This window comes from Ursus americanus, chromosome 8, assembly GCF_024610735.1.
Source record: "Ursus americanus isolate L20-20 chromosome 8, mUrsAme1.1.p, whole genome shotgun sequence".
Classification (NCBI taxonomy): Eukaryota; Metazoa; Chordata; class Mammalia; order Carnivora; family Ursidae; genus Ursus; species Ursus americanus.
This window is the reverse complement of record NC_142134.1, coordinates 27,268,503-27,294,339: the sequence shown is the minus strand read 5'-3', so window position 1 is coordinate 27,294,339 and position 25,837 is coordinate 27,268,503. Positions and strand designations below refer to the sequence as shown.

General features: G+C 36.7%; 1 long non-coding RNA gene across 2 annotated transcripts in view; it reads left to right on the top strand.

Annotated features, from left to right (window-relative positions):
* Positions 1-25,398, top strand: part of LOC148109542 (uncharacterized) — a 79,700-nt gene extending 54,302 nt beyond the window's left edge. Inside the window, exon 3 of one of the 2 annotated variants that reach the window (XR_015725446.1) lies at positions 22,660-25,398. This is a non-coding gene — a long non-coding RNA (uncharacterized LOC148109542). Of the gene's footprint in view, positions 1-1,784; positions 2,244-22,659 lie in introns of those variants that run through there. The other variant, XR_015725447.1, reaches the window with a different exon arrangement.
* The last annotated feature ends 439 nt before the right edge of the window (positions 25,399-25,837 follow it).

Sequence of the window (25,837 nt, the reverse complement as noted above, 5' to 3'; positions counted from 1 at the left end):
TCTTCCTCTCAAATAAATAAAATCTTAAAAAAAAATAAAGTGTAAACCCACCAGTTTATTTATTTTATGTGTCAGAAAAGGGGTAAGAGAAGTCAGATTTATATTAATTTGTAAATGAATAAAATGTCCTTGGAAGCATTCGTGAATAAATGACAAATGTTAAGATGTTTTTGGGAAAGATACAGGGTAGTTGGAGGATTTGGTGGGAAAGAGAATTTTTACTGTATGTACTTGGAGTATTTATTGAGTTTTGAATCATGTGAACACTATCTCTTGACATATAAGATACATAACAAGTATTGGCATGCTATTTCTTTATGATTTTAAGGATTTCCTCTTCCCTTATTCCTAATACGGTTTTTGTGACTTTCTTTTATCTTTTTCCCCTGGATTGCTAAAAACTTGTTTATTTTATTAGGCTTTTCACAACTAGCTTTTAGATTTTGTATTCTTTTTGTTTCTTTGCCATTTCTTCAGTTTTGGGGTATAGCTTTATTATTTCCTTACTGGAGCTACTCTGTTGGGTTTTCTCTCCTTTCTCTCTAATTTGAATACTTACTTAACAAATTTTATTCCCCTTCTCTCCTCTCTCCCGCTCCCCATGAATGCAGTTAAAGTTTTAAATTTCCCTTTAGATGTACTTTGGGGGCACCCTATGAGTTTTAATATATAGTACTTTACTTCTTTGTCTTTTAAACTGTCAAAGCCAGTTTTATTATTAATTTTAACAAATTAACAAATTCTGTTGTTTATGTAAGTTAATCTTTTAAATGCACTAGACTCTATATATTATGGCATCTAATTTCCGTGTATCACATTATAAAATAGAATGATATTACATTGTTCTGATGTGGAAATCAAGGCAACGAAATCAATCTACTCATTTTATTACCTCAGTTAAATGCTCAGGGAGACTTCTCAGTTTAAAAATGCTAAAGACCAGGGGCGCCTGGGTGGCTCAGTCGTTAAGCGTCTGCCTTCGTCTCAGGGCGTGATCCCGACATTCTGGGATCAAGCCCCACGTCGGGCTCTTCTGCTGGGAGCCTGCTTCTTCCTCTCCCACTCCCCCTGCTTGTGTTCCCTCTCTCGCTGGCTGTCTCTCTCTCTGTCAAATAAATAAATAAAATCTTTAAAAAAAAATGCTAAAGACCAGAAAAATCTTTATGAAACCTATACTATACTATCATTGCAGTTATGTCATAAAATAGCCTAGTCCATAATTTTTCTTTAGTTTACTTATATATTTTTTTCAAATTTTTACTTAAATCCCAGCTAGTTAACATACAATACAATATTGGTTTCAGGTGTAGAATTTAGTGATTCATCACTTACATACAACATCCAGTGTTCACAATTTTTTTGGAGGTCAAAATGTGAAGGCTCAGAGTTTTTTTGTTCCTAGATTTTTTCTTTTTGCAGTCTTTTCCCTTCTTCAGATTCTTCAAGCTTTCTTCTCTTTATCTGGTCATCCCATCAAAACCAGGAAAAATCTGACAATCTATCAATGATGCTTATTTGCTGTCTGGCTATGTTCATTCTAAAGCTAATTTGAATTTCAACCATCCATCTGCATTTAAATTCTATTTTTATTTGTAGATTTTAAAAGCATCTGTAAAAGGTGAGACTCTATTAAGGGAAGAGTCTGTGAGATCTGTGAAATCTCATGAAACAAATAAAACTGAAAGCTCTGAAAAGAAGCCCAAAGTTTCTCTTTCAGTGTAACTTGAAATGGGGGGGGGCAGACAAATTGATTTATCTCTTTTTATCTCTCCCCTCCCCTCAAGCCTGCTCCTTTGAAGAAACTGTTCAAGCTACAGCCCAGTTCCTAGAACTTCTGAGGATGCCAACTACCTACTCCTTTCCGGATTAGTTAGTTCTACCGTCTGTCTTACCACAGGTGTGCCCATTCGAATATCATCTCCCCACCCCCCAACGCTTCTTGCTGCTTTTCTGCCTAATCATCGGTAGGCCTCTTCTTAAACCCAATCTTTGCCAGTCTCTCTCACTCCACAGATTTATTTTTATTTATTTATTTTTTCTGGCACATTTACCTTTAGCACAATTCAAGAGACATATGTTGATCATTTACTATGCACAAAACACTGTGATAAGCACTAATTCTAATTCTTAGTCTGCAGTAAAACTGTTCTCATGACTAGGAATGTGTATAAACATCATTCCTAATTCTAGATTTGAAGTTTCTGATAAAAATGCATTAGAACATTGCTGCATTATGACTTTTGCTGCTCTTTTTGGCTGCTTATACTGCTTTGCATTATAGTTATATTTATGCCACTTATTTCCTCTGTTGGATTTTTAACTCCTTAAGGAGACTACATTTTTGTATTTGACATAACAAGTAGAAACAGATCTTACCACTTTGCAGGTACTTAAATGTATGAACAGAAAAAGCATTTGATGAATATCAGAAGCTTTCTATATTCCTAATGCTTGCTGGTAAATGCTTGAAAACAAGCTCTCTGAAAAAAAGGATACATATATATGTACACAGGTTTATTATAAAGTTTATTGACAGGAAGGATGTATAGCACACAATTTATAAATAATAAAATAATGTTCTTTACTATGAATTTCATATAGCCAATTGATTCTCAGAATTCTTTCATTGACTTTTACCAACTCGTATCCATAGCTGCTCTATGGTTGCGATTGAGGAACCAGTGTGGTTACAACATGATGTCGTTGATATGTTCATATGCCTTAATAAGTAAGATAGAAAAAAACCCAAAAACCAATATCAGAACTTCTTGTTCTTCAATAGTGCGTGACTTCTTTACTGAATCAGATAATAATTTACAAATGCTGAAAGAATATTTCTCCAATTTTTTTGTGCTCTTCACAATATGGTATGACATGATGCACTTCTAAGTAATGCACCATGCATTATTAACATTATCTCCATAATTTTTAAGATCTACCATTAAAATCACAAATCAAGACCTGATTTATAGTGTTTCTAAAAATAAATAATTTTTCTTCTTCTATTTAGTACGTGTTGGATATAAATGATCGTCATCAGTAGTAGAATAAATTTGAATTTGCTGGTTGAAAATAGTTACTCTTGGCATCTCTTTTTTTTTATTGTGCAGGTTCATAGTCAGTCTACCCAACTATTCCTTTTTTTGTTTATAGATTGTTCATGCAAACAAAAAGGTGAATTTTACTAGGGGGAGACATTATCAGAGATTTGGTCCTGAGTTAGTTATAGAACTAAGGAAACCACTTTTCCCTTTTTCTGGGCCTCTGACTTCTCAACCACAGATGAGATTGAATGAGACGAAACTGATGATCTCTAAGGTTTCCTACAGATTCTATGATTCATGGTGATGGTAGGTTATTGTTTTTACATACTTGCTGCTTCTTCCTGTGAAAAGCTGATAATTCCCCGTCCTATGATGTCGGGGTCAGCCATGCGACCAGTAGTACCCTTCCTGTGGAAAGATTACACTCAGCTCAGTGATATCAGGCATCACTGGGCAACATGCATTAGTCAATGGGACATAAGCAGAAGTTACGTGTGCCCTTGCTGATCAGAAGCTCTAAGAGCCATCCTAGGTTCTGCTCTCTCCCTTTTCCCTCTGCCATAACAAAGACAAAGCTCCACATAAAGGCTGCTTCTCTACCTGGATCTTAAAGGAGAGAGAATGTGGAGCACACTGCCAACCCCCAACTGACGAGTGAAAGAACGTCTTTGTTGTTGTAAGCCCCTGAAAGACTGGGATTTTTGTTATTGTAGCATTATCTAGCAAAAGATAATTAGTTTATAAATTCATCAATAATTGAATGTCAGTTCATACTTAAAATAACTTCCAATTAAAATTTACTATAAATGAAAAAAAGGTAATAAATATCCCAGTCATCCCCCAGTCCTTCTCTTCCCTTCAGGATCTCTTACCTCCCATAGTGTATATATATACACGCACACACACACACACACACACATTTATACACACACACACGCATATATAAAGCAACTTAAAAATAACGTAAGTATGGAATTTACATTAAATTCTACTATAGATACTGTAGTAGAATATATTACTGTGTTTATTATTTCATATAAATATTCTATATATCTACTCAGAATATTCCTTGTAATTTCTGCTTTGAATCCTTCAATGGATCTTCCAAGTAAAAATGAATATTTTTTTAATGATTTTTTATTATATTATGTTAGTCACCATACAGTACATCCCCGGTTTCCGATGTAAGGCTCGATGATTCATTAGTTGCGTATAACACCCAGTGCACCATGCAATACGTGCCCTCCTTACTACCCATCACCGGTCTATCCCATTCCCCCAGCCCCCTCCCCTCTGAGGCCCTCAGTTTGTTTCTCAGAGTCCATAGTCTCTCATGTTTCATTCCCCCTTCTGATTGCCCCCCCCTTTCTTTATCCCTTTCTTCCCCTACTGATCATCCTAGTTCTTATGTTCCATAGATGAGAGAAATCATATGATAGTTGTCTTTCTCTGCTTGACTTATTTCACTTAGCATTATCTCCTCCAGTGCCGTCCATGTTGCAGCAAATGTTGAGAACTCATTCTTTCTGATAGCGGAGTAATATTCCATTGTATATATGGACCACAACTTCTTAATACAGTCATCTGTTGAAGGGCATCTCGGCTCCTTCCACGATTTAGCTATTGTGGACATTGCTGCTATGAACATTGGGGTGCATATGGCCCTTCTCTTCACTATGTCTACATCTTTGGGGTAAACACCCAGTAGTGCAATGGCTGGGTCGGGGTAGCTCACTTTTTAACTTTTTAAGGGACCTCCACACTGTTTTCTAGAGTGGCTGTACCAACTTGCATTCCCACCAACAATGTAGGAGGGATCCCCTTTCTCCACATCCTCTCCAACAATTGTTGTCTCTTGCCTTGTCAATTTTTGCCATTCTAACTGGCGTAAGGTGGTATCTTAGTGTGGTTTTGATTTGAATTTCCCTGATGGCTAATGATTTTGAACATTTTTTCATGTGTCTGTTAGCCATTTGTATGTCTTCATTGGAAAAATGTCTGTTCATATCTTCTGCCCATTTTTTAATTTGTTTATTTCTTTCTCGTGTATTGAGTTTGAGAAGTTCTTTGTAGATCTTGGATACCAGTCCTTTATCTGTAGTGTCATTTGCAAATATATTCTCCCATTCCATGGGCTGCCTCTTAGTTTTTTTGACTGTTTCCTTGGCTGTGCAGAAGCTTTTTATCTTGATGAAGTCCCATAAATTCATTTTATCTTTTGTTTCTCTTGCCTTTGGGGATGTGTCATGAAAAAGTTTGCTTTGGCCGATGTCGTAGAGGTTGCTGCCTATGTTTTCCTCTAGAATTTTGATGGATTCCTGTCTCACATCGAGGTCTTTCATCCATTTGGAGTTTATTTTTGTGTATGGTGTGAGATAGTGGTCAAGTTTCATTCTTTTGCATGTAGCTGTCCAATTTTCCCAGCACCATTTATTGAAGAGACTGTCTTTTTTCCACCGGATGTTTTTTCCTGCTTTATCAAAGATTAGTTGCCCAAAGAGCCAAGGGTCCATTTCTGGGTTCTCTATTCTGTTCCATTGGTCTATGTGTCTGTTTTTGTGCCAGTACCATGCAAAATGAATATTTTTCAAAAGCAATTCTTCATCATTAAGATATTACTCATCTACCTAAATTACAGTGTTCCTTACCAATTCATGATTTACAAATATTAATTCAAGAGCAGGAGTTCTCCTGAAGTAATATGATTTCTTGATCCTCTATTTGTTGTAATTTTAAAGTTGATTAAAGAAGCTGAAAAGTCTCCAAGCTTACCAGTGCTTCATTTGTGGCACAAAAATATTGACTCATTTTCCTCTTCACTCCCATAGCAAAGGGAACCTGAAAGCAAACTCTAAATATCTATGGCAATGACTTATCTGCATGAACTTGTATTTTCAATATCACCAAGATAGTGTTTTGCAGCAGTTTCACTACTTTATGTACCTTTCCTTAGTTTGCTCATTAACTCTATTGTTTTTGGAAACCAATAATGTCTTTAATACACTTCTGAATGGCAGCTATGTGAGGCTGAGAGACTTGCAAGATTTTACATTCATGTTTGACTTATGACATTCTCTCAGACTCAGCATGTGATTCTCTGCTTCTGAGTTCAAGGCAAAATATTCCTGAATGACCATCAAATACAACTAACTTGGTTTTTATGGTTTTATTGAGATCAATTCACATGCTATACAATTCACCCATTTCAACTATACTTTTCAAGGCTCTTTAGTATATTCACAGAATTATGGATCCATTACCTCAATCAATGTTAGGACATTTTCATTATCTTGAAAAAAAATCTGCATCCCCTTAGCTGTCACCCCTAAATCTCCTCATCTTCCCCAGACCTCGACAACAATTCATGTACTTTCTGTCTCTATCAATTTATACATTCCTGACAATTCTTATAAATGTAATCCACAATATGTGTTCCTTTGTGACTAGTTTTTTTCACCTAGCTAATGTTTTCAAGGTTCATTCATGTGGTGGCATGTATCATCACTTTGTTTCTTTTTACTAATGAATAATGTGCCATTCTATGGATATACCACATTTTGTTTATTTATTCACCAATTGATGAAATTTGGGTTCTTCCACTTTTTGGTCATTGTATAATGTTGCCACGACCATTTGTGTACCCGTTTTTGAGTGACTGTATTTTTATTTCCCTTGGGTGTATGCCCAGGAATGGAACTGGTAGATCATGTAGTAATTCTATGTTTAACCATTTGAGGAGCCTCCATACTGTTTTCTAAAGTGACTGCAGCATTTTACAGTCCTACAAACAATGTAGGAGGGTTCTAATTTGTCTACATCATTCATAAGACTTGTTATTATCTGTCTTTTTGATTATAATCTCCTATTGGGTGTGAAATGGTGCCTCACTATGGTTTTGATTTGTATTTTCCCTGGTGACTAATGATGTTGTGCAGCTTTTTATGTGTTTACCGATCACTTGTATATATTTTTTGGAGAACTGTCTATTCAGTCTATTTGTTCATTTTAAAATTGGGGATATTTGACTTTATTATTGAGTTACAATAGTTCTTTTTATATTCTAGATATGTCAGATCTAGGATTTACAAAAATTTTTCTCCCATTCCTTGGGTTGACTTTTCACTTTCTTGATGGTGTCCTTTGGAGCCACAAGAGTTTTTAATTATGATGAAATCCAATTCATCTGTTTTTGCTTCTGTTACTTCTGCTTCTGGTGTCATACCTAAGAAATCATTGCCTAATACAAGATCATGAAGATTTGTGCCTATGTTTTCTTCTAAAATTGTAACAATTTTTTCTCTTACATTTACGTCTTTGATACATTTTGAGTCGATTTTTATATACAGTGTGAGGTAAGGGTCCAACCTTATTATTTTGCCTGTGGCTATTTAGTTGTCACAGAACCATGTGTTGATAAGACTTCTTCACTGAGTGGTCATGGCACTCTTGCCTAAAATCTGTTGACCATAGATATATGGGCTTATTTCTGAATTCTCAATTCTATTATGTTAATTTATTTGTCTATCTTTATGCCAGTACCACATTGTCTTGATTACCATGTTTTGCAGTAAGTTTTGAGTGATCATCTAACTTCCAAATTTATGTAAGTGTTGACATTTACACATAATTTGATTATCTTTTGGTTGTACTTAAAAGGTCGTTGGTACTAATATATGCTTGTGATTTGGAATTTTATGGTTAGGGCCAATAAATCATAATGGCTATGGGCATAAGTATTTAGAGTCAGAGAAACCTGGATTTGAAATAACTGTACTATATCCTAGATATGAGAACTTACATAATCCTCTCTTAGTTTCAATTTCCCATTTTAGAATTAGAACAGTAATACTTACATTCATGGACTTCTGTGAGGATTAAATGAGTTTATGTATGGAAAGTGCTCAGTAAAGACAGTTTTCATTTTCTTGGACAGATGTTAATTTGCATTACATGTTCATCATATGTGCATAGTAGCAATATATTGGCTTATATTTTGATTAAGAAATAGCAATAAACTCCCAGCTTTAGGGAGCTCATTTTTCAATAAACATGAGAAAAAGAAAGAAGCTAGAATAGGAGAAAAATAAAGTAAAACTGCCTGTGGAGAAATGTGGGGAGGAGGAGGCAAGTAGAGACCATGCATGGTCCTTCTCCAGGAATTTAAGGAAACTCTTTCTCCAATAATTCTTTTAAAATAGTTTAAATAGTTGGTCTGCCTGCAAAGGCTTACAGCCTCTTTTGCAGACGTCAAGGAATGTACTTTCAAACAATCTCTTGGAATCCCTTCGCAGAACTTATTATTGAGTTTGGGCCTTTATGAGAGAGAGCAGGGCAGGTTTTTACTCAACCTACTTCAGTTCCCACATTATAATTCCCACTGTATTTTTAAACATCAGTTTTTAAAAACCCATAAGTCTGTTAAAAACAATAATAGCAGGAGTTTAAAGCACATAGGCTAAGCGTTTTCCAGCACGTAGTGACTAATCTACTAAACTCAAGCATTAGCATTATCATTGTATTGAAAATGTCCTGGGCTCCCTTTCTGTTATATTTGTGAGAACATTTGTTAACAATTTTCTTTTCCAAATTACTCCTGGGAGGAAGATTCAGTGGCCTCATCCACAAATAGCTCAAGTGAAAAGAAAGCATGCTGGGGATTGTGAACGGTCAATGATGCAACACAAGGTGGCACTCTTGTCCTATTGAGCTCTGTAGAGCACTACATTAGAGGAAGGACACACAATTTCAAAAGATGTGGTTGGTCTGAATGCCTTTGCGAGTCGGCCTGATAGACTGAACAGTTAACTAGCACAAAGCCATAGGTGGGCTTGAGAAAGTAGACTAGTACAGGAGGGCAGGAGGTCACTTAGCATGGTGACAGCCTAGTAAAATGAGACATAGCGTCTGGACAGTGCTTTATAGTATACTTATTAGTTACCTTTATTATGCATTTTCATCCTTATAACAATCATCTTTTTCACTGCTCCATATGCATGCCTAAAACAAATGTTAGATAATGACATTTCTAGGTAGAAATAATGGTTCCTCGCAGTATTTGGAATAAAATTCGACTTCATTTCCAATCTTTACTCTTTCCTCATTACTGAAACATCTAGTTTCTGAAATGCATCCTCCTCTCTTGTCTCTGTGATTTTGTGCATGATATTATTCTACCTAAAGCCCTTTTTCTCCTTTCATCTTCATGGGTGATTCCCGCTCCTCCTTTCTGCGTCAACAAAGATATTACCTCCTCCTAGATGCCTTCCATGACTGCCTCAACTGGGCAGGAATGTGAGGGTTGAAGCTAACATATCTAAAGTACCTAACAGAGTATAGATACCTAATAAATGGTATCTATTGATATGGTTTAGGTCCAATAATTTAATTTTATTTACATACCAATAATTTTCATTTATTTATTCATGAGTATTTACTATTTTCTGGGTTTGTTTTTAGGTCTGTTATGTTTTTATTGTTAGATAATTAGCAGAATATAATATGCAAGTGTAAGATGGCATTTTCTGTTTTGTTTTCAGAGTTCTTCCTGATTATTTCATTCAGTAAATACTTTCTCAGTTCCTATGTGCAAGGTGCTGTTCTAAACACTGAGAGTATAGGATTTAAAAATGGATAGCATAATGGAGAAGCTTATTGTATAGTGATTCTTAATATTTTATTATTTAAAATTTCAAGATGAAATTGCATCATTCTTATGATGGTATTCTAATAATAACAATTTTTTTCCTGGATTATAACTGGTAGGTTGTTTTCCACTATTTTCTAACTACAGTTATAGTTTCTAATAGTTCATGTTAGTAATTCCCAAGATGCATTAACCTTTGTTCACAGTGATTCTCTTAACACTTCTCTGCTAATTAACACTGCCTCAAAATATACTCTTCATATTCATTATTATATCTTTTGATTAAAAAACCTCCCCAAACCCATTAGAGGACCCTAATGTCAACCAAAAAATCTGTCCCCTTTTCAAGATTTTATGCACGATTGTGAACTAAGGCCTTTGAATAGTCAGGATTCTTGCCAGCAAGAATCAGAAGCACCTCAAAGAAGGCAATTGGAGAGGAAGACTGCTTTAAGGGTATGGGCAGTATTTAGAAACACACTCTTCCAAGTTTAGCAAAATGGGGGGACAGTACTCCTCTACCCAAAAAGGCTAGCTGTAGGGAGGGGGCTGTCTTATCAGAGCTGAACTTTCCATGGGGAGATGCAGCCAGTCCATGGCAACAGGAGGGAGGGAGCCTGAGAAATTAATATCCTCACCTCATTCTCCTACCAATCACAGTCTGCCCCCAGGGTTTCCTATTGACAGAAGCCCCTGACATCTAGATGACAAGAGATTCAGTTGATGCAGTTCACACAGGCCAACCTCCTGTGACAGAGATCAGGGTGGAGAAGGTTGTAGCATGGATCTGGAGGAGCAAGCGGAAGAAACTCAGCACAGGCCTTGTTCAGAAACTGGGAAGTGTAGCAATTCATATTTTTGAAACTGAAAGAAATATGAATTTATCCTACACTTTTTTGTCTTATCTACAAGTCTGTCCCCCTTTCAGGGAAGAAAAGCCTCTCCTCCCTCCTTTTTCCATCCATAATTCATTCCATCAGCATTCATCAAATCCTTCTTTAAGTGGGTTTTGGGGGCACAGAAATAGACACAGTATTCAATCTCAGGGGTCACCATCAGGTGGTGGATAAGAGAAGTAAACAAACCGTTACCTTATAGAGCACTGTAAGCAATAATGAATTAGGTGGAAGCACAAGGGCAGTATGAGCTCACAGACATGGTGACTACCCCAGATTACAGGTTATCTGGGAAGGCTTCCTGGAGGAGGTGATTTGGGCAAATTCTTTGGTTAAGTTTAATTACTTAGTTTCTCTTTTTTCTTCATGTTAATTTAACTCTATTTAGCCCTTTGAAGATCTATAGTCAGTTATTTGGTTCTGAGGGTTTTTTTCTTGCTTCTTTTCCAATTTTACCCTCTTAATTCTTAATTATGCTTTATCAGTTGCTTGAAATAGAGATCAGCAATTTGTATAATACAAATCTCTGGGACTATTTTTATCCTCTTGCATTTGGAATGACCATTGTGATCTTATTTTATTTGACCGATTTTACTGGGGAAAATTTTAGTGTTTTTAGAATTGCTTAATTGGAAGCTGGGCTGAAGACATTCTACGTAGGTGAAATCTACTTATGCAAGTAATCAAGGAACTAGGGTAAAAGGGAGTGCCCTATTTTCATTGGACATGTTTGTGCATGTAGTTCAATCTTTTTTTTTTTTTTTTAAGATTTTATTTATTTATTTGACAGAGAGACAGCCAGCGAGAGAGGAAACACAAGCAGGGGGAGTGGGAGAGGAAGAAGCAGGCTCCCAGAGGAGGAGCCTGATGTGGTGCTCAATCCCAGAACGCCAGGATCACGCCCTGAGCCAAAGGCAGACGCTTAACGACTGCGCCACCCAGGCGCCCCTGTAGTTAAATTTTAATACGCTCATGAACTACTCACTGTGAACATAAATTTGGGGGCACATTTCTGAATCTTTCTTTGGGAAAAATACAAAGTATGGATTACTGTATCAAACCATTTTTAAGGTTCTTGAGACATATTGCCACATTGCCTTCAGAAACTTTGTACATTATTGTACACAAATGTCACATGCTTTCACTATTACTGTGAATAATATATTTTTGATACTTTCTAATTTTTGTTTGCTCCTTCCTGTTAGGCTGACCGTTCAGGTGAGTTTTGTAACAGCCATTTTACCATTTTACCCTGACAACGGCAATTGATTCCAGTTTCCACTTTTTTTTTCCATTTAAAAAAAATTTAAATTCAATAAATTAACATACAATGTATTATTGGTTTCAGAGGTACAGGTCTGTGATTCATCAGTTGCATGTAACACCCAGTGCCCATGACATCACGTGCCCTCCTTAGTGTCCATCACCCAGTTACCCCATCCCTTCACTCCCTCCCCTCCAGCAACTCTCAGTTTGTTTCCTATGATTAAGAGTCTCTTATGGTTTGTCTCCCTCTCTGGTTTTGTCTTGTTTTAATGTCTACGCCCATACCACCCTGAATGCGCCTGATCTCATCTGATCTCGGAAGCTAGGCAGGGTCAGGCCTGGTTAGTACTTGGATGGGATTCCACCTTCTTTATATTTCCAGAACCAGCCTTATTGTGCCACCACAGAAGCATGAGCAGCTGCAGTGCTGCCCTCTCCTTAGATGTGTGGGTCCCAGCCTCCTCCCAGATTCATTATACTCTTCTTCTACTTTGTAGTTTGAAGTTTCCTATCACATGTTCTGATGATCTCACATTTTCCCTTTATTTCTAGTCCATTTTCCATTGGGTGTTGGAGTTTTGTTGATTTGTACGAGTTAACTCACCTGGTGCATCGTGCCTGGAGGCAGAAGCCCCCGTGCTTATTATCATCATTTCATTTCTGTTCAATTTGTGTATATATTTTCCTCTCTTTTTTCTTGATCAGTTGTGTCAGACGTTGAAAAATTTTATTTATATTTTTAAAAAAACATTTTTTTGTGTTTACTGAATTTCTCTGTTTCAGCTTTGTTTCCTATTCCATCAGCTTCTGCTTCTATCCATGTTGTCTCTTTCTTTTATATATTAGTCCTCTTCCTGCCTTTTCAACTCCTTCCGCAGCCACTTTTGACAGATTTTAACAGGAATTCACTCGCAAAGGGGGAATGAAATTTTCAGAGTCGTGACCCCAGCTTTACAAAATAGAGAAGAGAAGAATGGGTTTGGATCTGAGAGCAATCCCTTTAAAGTGAACTAATATCCAAATGATGTATTTTTGGAATTTAACTTTTATTTTCCAGGGGAGAAAAATAAATTTTCCCCCTCCTCCTCCACTTATCCTCTCCCCATCTGTCCTCTGTCCCTGCTTCCCCCTTTGTCCTCCCCCTCCTTCCTTTGTTCTAGCTCTAGACACAGGTAAAATAATGGTTGTATATAGAAGAATTGGAAAGGTTATGCTATCCAAGTCTTTCCCAGTATACATGCATCCTTGAAACACTGCATTTGCTGCAAGATTTAATGAACTGCTCCTGCACTAACAGCATGGTGAGTGCTAAGAGCCAGTTGCTTAAGTCAGATCTGGATTTCAATCCCGACTTACTAACTAGGTCTATGGCCTTGGGTAAGTTACCTACCTTCTCCAAGCCTCAATGTCCTTATTTGCTGTGAGAGCTTAAATGAAGTAATATCTGTAAAAAGTCAGTGTTTGGAACATGATGAGTGCTCAGTAAATGCTAGTTTTTTGTTATAATTATACATTTTCAACCACTATGGAATATTTTTCCTCTCATATAAAACACTGTAGAAATGCCTATCATCTATTAATGCCCTTAAGTCCAAAGGTTGAGGAACTTAATGTTTAAAAGCTATCACAGCCATGGAGTGAACATTATGTGAAAAAACAAATATTTGGATAAACATCAAGAAAGCCAGAGGTTGTTGAAATATTAGCTGGCTGACAACATAATTCGGGTTGCTTAATGGTGCACAAAGGCAATGCAAAACACTCTTTTTAGAGGTGTGCTATCTTTACCTTTAAGTTCTTTCTTAAGTACCTAACAATTAGGGAAGTAAGATATTTTTATATTGTAAGTGTATGGGTTTTGCTCGCCTTTAGAGTTTTTTGATTCCTAGAAGCCCAAGAGAAATATTTTTTTACAGCGTTATTTTTCTTTTATGTGAATTCCATTACTTGTAAATTTCTTACCTTATAATTTATGTACCACTGAAAACATATTAGACTTTTAAGTAATTGTCTTCAAGAAGCAGCAGCAATTCTCCTGGACCCTTAGCTTCTGTTGGAACTGGGTAGCTTTCTTTGCACAAGTCTATATACTAAGCGGCAAAGACATATATAATTAGTTCAATTTCTTTCCACGAACATGATCTGAGCACCTAAAAAAGGCCAAAGAGCCTTCCAGACAGGACTGGCACCCATGTGCATGTACTGATGGACAAAGATAGCAGAGCAGACCAGCCTAAGCCACCATCAGGGATATCAGTTTAGTAAAGGGGAAACATTCTGAGCAAACACAGTTTATGAATAATTAACATACACATTTTTGGTTAATTAAGCTAATGTTTCTGAAAAATTCCATGCTTTTCTTTTGAGTACTGTGTGGTATTTTCCAACTTATTTTCTTCTTATCCCTTCATCACTAAACTTGCTGTTTTTCTCTCAAAACTCTGATTTACATTAAGCTTGTAGAATTCAATTAGGCCTCTTGAGGATAGCCGCTAATCAGACACTTTCCAAGATTATCTTTTCAGTTGCTCTTCGATTGTGATTCACAAGTAATAATGTTAAAATAACAATAATGTTTTTCTAACTTTGTCTGCCTGCTAGCACTCTGATGTGAGAGAGGCTGATAAGCTTTAAGCTTTACAGATGAGGGCTGAGGCCCAGATGAGTTAGAAAACTCGTCAAATTGCAGAGCAATCAGAGATTGGAACTCAGGTTCCCTAACTCCCTGTTCTGTCTCCTTTGTATGCTCAACAGAATTTTCTCACCATGTGAATAGTAGTACAGAGCCTTTCCACATACCCCCAAGTGCAAATGAGAGATTCAAGTATTCTAAAGTGTTTGGTCTCCCTGTCAAAATATATTTGCATCATTTATCTTTTGAAATTTTTCATGGAGTGTGTTTAATAGAAACAAGATTGCCTTAACTTAGTTGTAAAAAGCCACCTGGAGCTCTTGGTATACATTGCATAACTGGGTAAACAGTGGAAATAATTTGTAATTTGGCGAGACATCAGATGAAATGAAAAACAAAGGGATTAGGGAATTACATCAAGAAAGTCCTTAGAATCTATATTTTTTCTATTTAAAAAATAATATTTCTCTATAGAAGTGATATAGCGACATTATAGAATCTATGGAAACTTCAGTGGGAGAAAAATTCTGCCTGAATTCAAGAAATGATGTCACATCACTATTTTGTTTTCTAGTTTACACACTCTTTCCCCCTATATATCTATTTTTAAAAAATACAGTTATATTTACAGGCCACACAAAATTTCCATTCTGAATTTCCTTTACTTAATATCATAATGTAATGAGCATTATATTTTCAAGTGAGAAAATTCAAAAGGGAAAATTACATTTTCAGATACAGATACCAATTACAATTATAAGTGTAATGGGAAGTCTTTGAATGGTGTGAGCTGGGAAATGATGTAATATCATTTAGGTTTCAAGAAGATTATTCTGAATATTCTTGTTATATGTGACATTGAGTACACACACTTATCTGTACTCCCCATTAAAGTAGTAAAAAAAAATAACAAAAACATAAACTTACAAGGCCAAAGAGAACTGGAAAGTAAGTAACAACACCAAAGAAATATGTAACAAAATTCAGGGGCGCCTGGGTGGCACAGCGGTTAAGCGTCTGCCTTCGGCTCAGGGCGTGATCCCGGCGTTCTGGGATCGAGTCCCACATCAGGCTCCTCCGCTATGAGCCTGCTTCTTCCTCTCCCACTCCCCCTGCTTGTGTTCCCTCTCTCGCTGGCTGTCTCTATCTCTGTCAAATAAATAAATAAAATCTTTAAAAACAAAACAAAACAAAATTCAGAGATCTGGAAAGTGGACAGAAAAGGTGTAACATTTAACTGGAGAAAATAGAAACCTAAGAGACATGGGGAGAGAAGCTGTTATAGGTTGAATTGTGTCCTCCAAAAGAAGACATAGTGAAGTCCAAACTTCTTTCATCTCAGACTATAATCTTATTTGGAAATAGGGTATTTGCAGATTTAACCAAATTAAGATGAATGAGGTTATTCATATAGGCAGTAACCCAACATGACTGGTATCCTTATAAAAAGGGGAAATTTAGACATAGAGGCAGGCACACTTTGCAAAGGGAAGGAGTTGGGAGAACCTACAGGGAGAGTGTCATGTGAAGACATGGAATGATACATCTACAAGCCAAAGAATACCTGAGGCTACCAGAAGCTAGGAGAGAACAGAACTTTCCCTACTGTCTTTGTAGAAAAGCTGGCCCTACTGATACATTGATTTTAGACTTCTGGCTTTATTATTGAGACAAGACATTTCAGTTGTTTTAAGCCACCTAGTTTTTAGTATTTTTTATGGCAGCCCTAGAAAACTAATGTAAAGGTCAATGAAAATGAAGCTGATATATGCCACAGAAATTTAGGCTATCATTATAAATGGGAGAAACTGGTAACTTTAAAGGTGGGTGTGAAAGATGGTAGGTCTAACTGAAGGATTAAATGAAATTAAAAGGACAGTTATCTCTTCAGGTCCCCCCTCCTCTCTTTGCATTCAGACAACTACCCTTCCCCTCCTATAAGAGGAGACTGAAGATTTAGTCAATAAAATTGTTGAACCAGAAATCTCTAGACTCAGGAAGAAGCAAGGATGAGACACCATACTGAAAATAGGGAAAACAAATGAAAGTTAGTACTTTAAATAGTGAGATCCCAACCCTCCCTTTGTCCACTGATCTCCAGAGCACTTCCTGCCAAACTTCTATATCTAAGCGGTAAACTAAGAAATTTCCTCTCTGAGGAAATCAGTAGATCTATGGGTAAAGACCAACAAAATGTGTGTACCTATGATCATACTGCAGCAAAATCCACAGTCAATAAGTCCTATAAATCCTATAAAGATTCCAAGTAATATCTTCCGTCTTATTTTAAAATATGTATGAAAAGCAAAGAATCACTATGCATTTGAGAAGAGTCTCTTACATGGGAGATGAAAACAACAAACATAATTCGGAGGATACAAGAGATAAATCAAGAAACAGACTCTTAATTATAGAGAACAAACTGATGGCTGAGGGTGAAGTGGGGTGGTGGGATTGGTTGAACAGGTGATGGGGATTAAGAAGTGCACTTGTGATGAGTACCAGGTGATGTATGGAATTATGGAATCACTATATTGTACACTTGAAACTAATATAACACCATATATTAACTATACTGGAATTAAGATAAAAACTTAAAAAGCCAAAAAAGAGAGGATATCACAAAATCTATAAAATAAGAACAGGTGGCCACAGAAACATGAATTTAAGAACTAAAAATAAATTTTAATATATGATAGAAGAGAAAAAAACTCAACAGAATTTGGTTTGGAATACAAAGTTGAGGAAATTGCCCAGAAATTAAAACAAAAACTACAAAGACATGGAAAATGTGAGAGAAATAAGAAAACTAGAAGATTTGTACAAGAAGTTCAATATTCACATTACAAGAATTGCAGAAAGAGAAAAAGGAAAAGAGGAAATTGTCAATGAAGCAATTTAAGAACGTTTCTTACACCTCAAGGACATTAGTTACTATTCTGATCACAATTGTGACCCAGTACAATGGTCGAAAAAGACTCATATCAAGATACTTCATGAAATTCTAGAACACTGGTGACAAAGATTCAAGAGCTCCCAGTTGGGATAGCTACATAATTTGTGCAGCCTAGTGAAAAACCAAAATGTGGGGCTCCTTGTTCCAAAATTATTAAGAATTTCAAGATTGTGACAGCAGGCCCTTAAACCAAGTGTGACTCCCTTCTGGATGAGGAATCTGTGTGATTGCACAGGTCACATACTTATGAATTGGCTCAGGCTCCCAGGAAAAAAAATCAGGAAATCAGAAGTATCTCTCTCCTCTGCATCATCCTAAGCTATGACTGCGATTCTTACTTCACTCAGGATATAGACACAATCAGAAGAGAACTACCTTATCTTTTCAACTCAGGAACTATGAGACCTCATGCCTCTATCCTTAAACTTTACTTTCTCTTGTTCGGTGGCTAAACTATTCTGGCTCCAGTCTAAAGCCTATTCTTCAACTTGCGTGTTGGATCCCATGTCATCTGGCCTATTCAAGAATTTTCTTCTTTATTTAACTCCTTTCTCCTGCATCATCATTTTTTGCTTTTTTTTGGATTATTCCCATAAGAATATAAATGTCACCACCATCTTCAAAAGTACTCACTTGGCCCAAGAACTCTTCTAGCTACAGCCTCATTTATCTCCTCCTCTTTATAGCAAAATTCACCAAAAAAGTTGTTTTTACTTACTATTCCACTTCTCTTTCCTCAACCCTGCTCCCCACTTCTCTCTTCTATGCTTCAGTCAGCCTGATAGCCACATGACTCCCCTGAAACTATCATTGTCATTGTCGACAATGACCCTCATCTTATCAAAACCAATGGCCAAATCTCAGACCTCATTTTCCTCAAACTTTCAAGAGGGTATGACATCGTCGATCATTTCTTTATCCTTAATATTTTATAGGAGATCACACTCTTCTAATTTTCATCCTACTTCACTGGCTACTTCTCTTTTATTTGGACTCCTCCCTTATATCTGGGCTTGAATTAGTGGTAAAAATCCAGAGCTCAGTCCTTGGTTTTCTTCTCTTCTGCTCCCTGTCAGCACAGAGGAAAGAGACAAAAATAACTGCCTCCCAATTTTTCCCTGGAAGAGGTTTGACTGCGTATTTTCTTAGCTGCTGCATAAGAATCTGGCTTCCATGGGGCGCCTGGGTGGCTCAGCCCTTAAGCTTCTGCCTTTGGCTCAGGTCATGATCCCAGGGTCCTGGAATCGAGCCCTGCATCAGGCTCCCTGCTTGGCGGGAAGCCTGCTTCTCCCTCTCCCACTCCCCTTGCTTGTGTTCCCTCTCTCGCTGTTTCTCCTGTGTCAAATAAATAAATAAAATCTTAAAAAAATAATAATAAGAATCTGACTTCCAATCAGCCTATATCTAGTTGCTGGCTGAGATCCTCCTGGGATCCTGAAAGAGCAGGTGGGCACTACTCCTGCCTTCTCCCTTGGCTTATTCCAACAATTAAACCAAGTCACCAGCTTTTTCCTTCTGTCCACACATCTACTGTCCCAATTGTATGGCTGCCATCAGAGTAAAGGGCTCCAAAATCATTTAGCTCCGATAGCCAATGGGGCTTCACACTCAGAAGTCCCGCAGGACCATAGCAATCAAATAAGCAGTTTTTCAGTGGGCGTGCAAGCATTTTCTGTGGGAGTATGTTTATGAATGAGGAGAATTGGTATTGTTAAAATGTCCATATTTCCTAAAGTAATCTACAGATTCAGTGCAAATCCAAATTTCAATGGCACTTTTCACAGAAATAGAAAAAACAATCCTAAAATTTGGATGGAACCACAAAAGACCCTGAATAACTAAAACAATCTGAACAAGAACAAACCTGGAGGCATCATGCTTCCTGATTTTAAACTATATTACAAAGCTGTAGTGTTCAGAACAGTATGACATTGGTATAAAAACAGATATATAGATCAATAGAACGGAATAGACAGCCCAGAAATAAACCCACACATATATGATCAATTAATTTACAATGAAGGAGCTAAGGATATACAATGGGGAAAGGATAGTTTCCTTAATAAATGATACTGGGAAATTGGATAGCCATATGCAGGAAATAGGTTACACCCCTGTCTTACACCATGCACAAAAATTAACTCAGAATGGATTAAAGACTTGAATTTAAGACCTGAAACAATAGAATTCTTAGAAAACACAGGGGGTAAGTCTCTTGATATTGGCTTGGCAATGATTTTTTGGATTTGACAGCAAAAGCAAAGGCAATAAAAGCAAAAACAAATAGGTAGACTACATCAAACTAAAAAGCTTCTGCACAATAAAGGAAACTATCAACAAAAAGGAAAGGCAACCTGTGGAATGAGAGGAAATATTTGCAAAGCACATATCCTCTAAGAGGTTAATATCCAAAATATACAAGGAACCCATTCAATTAAATAGCAAAGACCAAACCCAAACAAAACAAAAGCAAACAAAAAACACCCCAAATAACTCAGTTTAAAATGGACAAAGAACCTGGATATACATTTTTCCAGAAAACATACAAATAACCAACAGGTGCATGAAAAGATGCTCAAAGTCATTAATCATGAGGGAAAAGCAAATAAAAGCCACAGTGAGATTCACTTCACATGTGATAGGATAGCTATTTTAAAAAAATGAGATAAATACTGGCAAGGATGTGGCAAAAAGGGAACCCTTGTATATGTTGGTGGAAATGTAAACTAGTGCAGCCACTAAAGTGCAGATGTTTTTCAAGAAATTAAAGATAGGAATACTGTATGATCCAGCAATCCCACTTCTGGGTATATATCCAAAGGAAATGAAATCGTTTTCTTGTATCAACAATAAACTATGGAGGGGCTCTTGGGTGGCTCAGTCATTAAGCGTCTGCCTTCGGCTCAGGGCGTGATCCCAGAGTCCTGATATCAAGCCCCGCATTGGGCTCCCTGCTCTACTGGGAGACTGCTTCTTCCTCTCCCACTCCCCCTCTTGTGTTCCCTCTCTCATTGGCTGTCTCTCTCTCTCTGTCAAATAAATAAATAAAATCTTTAACAAAAAAACAAAAAACAATAAACTATGGAAAAATCCCAAATGTCCATTGACTGGCAAGTAGATAAAGAAGATGTGGTATGTATGTGTATATATACATACACACACAATGGAGTATTACTCAGCCATCGAAAAGAATGAAATCTTGCCATTTGCAATGACATGGATGGAGCTAGAGGGTATTATTCTCAGCAAAATAAGTCAGTCAGAGAAAGTCAAATACTATATGATCTGACTCGCATATGTGGAATTTAAGAAACAAAACAGAGGAACACATGGGAATTAAAAAAGAGAGAGAGAGAGGAAATCAAATGATAAGAGACTCTTAACAATAGAGAACAAACCAGAGATTGTTGGAGGGGACGTGGGTGGTGGGATAGGCTAAATGGGTGATTGGTGTTAAGGAGATCATTTGTGATAAGCACTGGGCGTTATATGTAAAGATGAATCACTGAATTCTGCTCCTGAAACTAATATTACACTATATGTTTACTAACTAGAATTTAAATAAAAATTTTAAAAAACAAAAAAGACACATTAAACAAAAAGAAATCATTATCTTGAAGAGATATCTATATTTCAAAATTCATTGCATCATTATTTACGATAGCCAAGACACAGATAAGTACCCACCAACGATGAATGGATGAAGAAAACATGATATAGGGGCACCTGGGGGGCTCAGTCGTTAAGCGTCTGCCTTCGGCTCAGGGCATGATCCCGGGGTCCTGGGATCAAGCCCCACATCAGGCTCCCTGCTGAGGGCCTGCTTCTTCCTCTCCCAATCCCCCTGCTTGTGTTCCCTCTCTCACTGGCTGTCTCTCTGCCAAATAAATAAATAAAATCTTTAAAAAAAAAAAAAAGAAAATGTGATATATATAAATATAATAATAATAAGATATATGTATAATGTACTATTATTCAGCCTTAAAAAAGAGAAATTACTGCCATTTGCAGTAAAATGGATAAACCTGATGGGCGTTATGTTAGTGAAATAAGCCAGGCGGAGAAAGACAAATATTACCTGGTATCACTTATAAGTGGAATCTTAAAAAAAAAAAACACAACAACAACAACAAAAACCCTGAATTCATAGAAACAGAGAGAATGGAATAGTGGTTGCTAGTGGCAGGTGGGGGTGTGTGGGAGGAAAATAAGGAGCGGCTGGTAAAAGAGTACAAACTTTCAGTTATAAGATGAATAAATTTGGAGGATTTACTGTATAGCATGATGACTATAATACTGATGACTGTTGATAACACTATATTGTATAATATAAATTTGCTAAGAGAATAAATCTTAGGCATTCTCACCAATAAAAGAAAAAAGGTAACTATATGATGTGATGGATGTATAAATTAACTTTTTGTGGGAATCTTTCATTATGTATACATATATCAAATCACCACATTATACATTTTAAATATATTACCATTTTGTTAATTATACCTTGATAAAACTGGAGAAAAAGAAAAATAGTTGTAAATGGCAGTAGTTAAAAATAAAATGAAAGGGGGGTGCGTGGGTGTCTCAGTCGGTTAAGCCACTTGATTTTGGCTCAGATCATGCCTGTTTAAGATTTGCTCTCTCCCTCTGCCTCTGCCCACCCTCCCATCTCTCTCTTTTTCTCTAAAATAAAATAAATAAATAAATAAATAAATAAATAAATAAATAAATAAATAAAAAACAAAAGGAGAAATAAAATAACTTTCAATTTCAAAGTAAGTATCATTAATAGGAATAGCAATAATTTTATTTCATAGCTGTATCACCAACAATATTTAATAACCATTTACATTATTTATCTTAAATGTCATACAAGAATGAACCAAATTTACAGTGTGTGATAAAACTATGATACTCTCAAAATGCTACCTGCTAGACGTTCACTGGTCTTTGCACATGTGATTATTACGATTTGAGAAAAGTATGTAATAGGTTGATATACCTAAATGTTGACTGACATTTACTTGATCATGGCATGTGCATTTCTAAGTATTAATTTATATCTTCTTTCCTCCCAAATTTGTCAACCAGGGCTCACAAAATTTTTTCGCTCATGACCTAAGGATATTTTCCTTTCTGCCAGTGCGGTATTATTGGGGGGGGTGAGGTGCAGAATATAGAAAAATTTAGGTAACTGAAGAGTAAATTTCCTTATTTTTAAGAGAAGAAATACAGCTAGAGAAGAGGGAAGAGAAGAAATGATATACACTACCCACTCCCATCAACCAGCCAAAGCAATACCCTTTATCACATGTTCCAGCACTAGGAAGCTGCACAGAACTTGGGTGAGTTCTATCTTGTTCTTATTAATATCACATGGTCTGTTCTCCAGCATTTATCCAGTTTGGAATGACATCCTCTGTACCTTAAGGTTCTGTTCAGCCCCCAATCAGATAACATTCTGCCTGAGAGTAGCCCAAGACATTTTTTTTTTTAAAGATTTTATTTACTTATTTGGCAGAGACAGCCAGCGAGAAAGGGAACACAAGCAGGGGGAGTGGGAGAGGAAGAAGCAGGTTCCTAGCGGAGGAGCCTAATGTGGGGCTCGATCCCAGGACTGCAGGATCACACCCTGAGCCAAAGGCAGACGCTTAACGACTGAGCCACCCAGGCACCCCAATATGCCCCCCTTTTAACCTAAGTGGTAGAATGTTATACACTGCTCTTATTTTATAGATATTGCCCCTTTTTAATATATGTCCTTATTTTATTTTATCATACATATTTTTTTCTGAATGATGTACCTTAGATATTATTTCATATAATTTTATAAGGGTTTTCTTCTTCTTTCCTAGTACAGGGCATAATATTCCATTGAATTGATGCACTATTTCCTTTAGATATGGACAACCATTTCAAAATCAGGAATAAATCATTATTAGTGTGGAATATTGTTGGGAAAATATGATTTACTAAAAGATGTCTTATCACCCCATTGTTGATTTTAAGCACATGGAAAATTGAGACCTATTCCTTAAAATGGTAGTGGGATCATACATTTGTTACTTTAGTTCACATTTATCTGGAGGCTTCAGAATGGCAAATGCTATTTGTTATTTCCCATTTATACTCTCTCCTGCATGGCCAGTTATTTTAAGATCCCATTGAATATTAACTTTGAAGTAAATAAAGGGTCAGAGAGAGGAAATTCTCTCCATGCAAGTGAGAGGGAAATGTTAATTTTAGTATATTTTTAGCATATGAGTAAAGTATATTTTACTCATATAAAAAAAAAGGAGTGTTAGTAATTCTTGTAGGTTGTCTAGAAGTAAATACCAAAAGTCTGTTTGAAATAAAGGAGATATGGCATTTTGTTCAGAGTGATGAGAAAATATTGGCAATAAGAGTGGGAAAAGTGGAAGAAAGAGATGTCTGTCCCAAGTGGTTCTCTTTTTTTTCTTTTTTCTTTCCTTTTCTTTTCTTTTCTTTTCTTTTCTTTTCTTGTGTGTGTGCGTGCGTGCGTGTGTGTGTGTGTGTGTGTGTGTGTGTGTTCGGAATCGGATTGTGGAGGATGGAGGTGAGCGAGTTCTACCTGGAGGTAGTATGTGACCTCTCACCCCATGGTTAGTATTTCATGACCAGAGCCAACAGGCTATCTGCAGAAGTAGTAAAAATTTGTGGTAGAACACATACTAGACAAACGTGTGTGGGTGAGTTCTCTGCAATAAAACACATTGTGATGTTCTCGATTATTTTTCCGTGTGACATTGGACTTAGTGATTAAACTGTTGCCAAAGGGACTATCAGTCTCTAATGGTTTGGGCTACTCTGCTTGACACCTGCCCAGAACAACATGTTCTTATTACAAGGCAGTTCAAGAAGGTCAGTATTGATGATCGAAATGATGGTCACTGTTCAGAACTTCATTTCTTTTTGATTTGGATCTAACTTAATAGAATGAATAGGATTTAGCTTCCCAAATGTTATTACTGCGGGCTTCTTTTTAGTCTTTTCTGTAGTATACCTGATTTTAATTGTCCTATTCCACAAGATTCTACAGTGTGCTATCCACACAGGGCAAAAAATGCTAAATTCAGCCTTCTGTACTTAGGATAAAGCTCTGTGAGGCCATATTTGGCTACACTCAGATACAGCAACAGATGAATTCACCAAATAGGGTTGTTCTACTCCAACTTCAAACCCCTGAGATAGGCAGATAAGCTTACTGCAGGTCCCTCACTTATTCATGGAAAGTGTAATTATAAATTAACAAAACAATGTTGTAGATCACATAAAAAGAACTCTCTGTCATTATGCTATTGTGTTAACTTCTGCTCGGCAAGGGTTTCCTAACGTTGGCCCAGGTGAACACCCTGTCTTCTTTCTAAGAGTTCCAAATAGGAAGCAGTAGAAACTGTTTTGGGCTTTCTCATCAATTTATCTGTGTTTCTATCTTCATCTTAGGACCCTTGTTGGGGAAAATAGGTCTCCGAGTGACATTAGTTATGTATTCATCCTAATTTCATTTCTTTTGAATTTCCCTTTTGCTCCTCCTATTCTTCCATTGGGAAGTGGCTCCACATTTTATTGCTAGATAGAATGGAATGTCCCTTATTCACACTCAGAGTTCTCTCTTTCCAAAGACTGTAAAAGAAGAAGAAGAAAAAAGGACAATGTAGGTTGAAACCATTCAAGTTTTGCTTTTGATACACGGATGAACAAGATTAAAGTAAATCTTTTCTCTGAATAAAAATCTCTCAAGATTGTTGTGTTACTTGAAAAATCTAATAATGATAAATGAATATTAACACTTCTTTCTCTTTGCATTCCTGCTATCACAGTTTTAATTCTCCCCAAGGCTTTGAATAGAGATATCATATACAAGGAAGCCAAAAATGAAAATATTAAAAAATATATCATCCTTGTTAAATATGTATATATATTCATGCTTATGTCTATTTATCTTGTCTCTGCTTTTTTTTTTTTTTAAAGATTTTTATTTATTTATTCGACAGAGAGAGAGACAGCCAGCGAGAGAGGGAACACAAGCAGGGGGAGTGGGAGAGGAAGAAGCAGGCTCATAGCAGAGGAGCCTGATGTGGGGCTCGATCCCGCAACGCCAGGATCACGCCCTCAGCCGAAGGCAGACGCTTAACCACTGTGCCACCCAGGCGCCCCTTGTCTCTGCTTTCTTGCCTTCAGTAAATTGCTTTATTCCTTAACATTTGCTTCAGAAATAATTGTATGCTCTCACTTCAAGGTTTTCCTCTCCCTGTCTCTGTGAGATGCTTGTGGATTACTGTTGATATCCAGATCTTTATGGCTATTACTTCTTTTACCTTCATCTAGCTCATGTCATTTCTACGTTCGCGGTTTCCTCTTATCGGTCCCCTCCTTTTT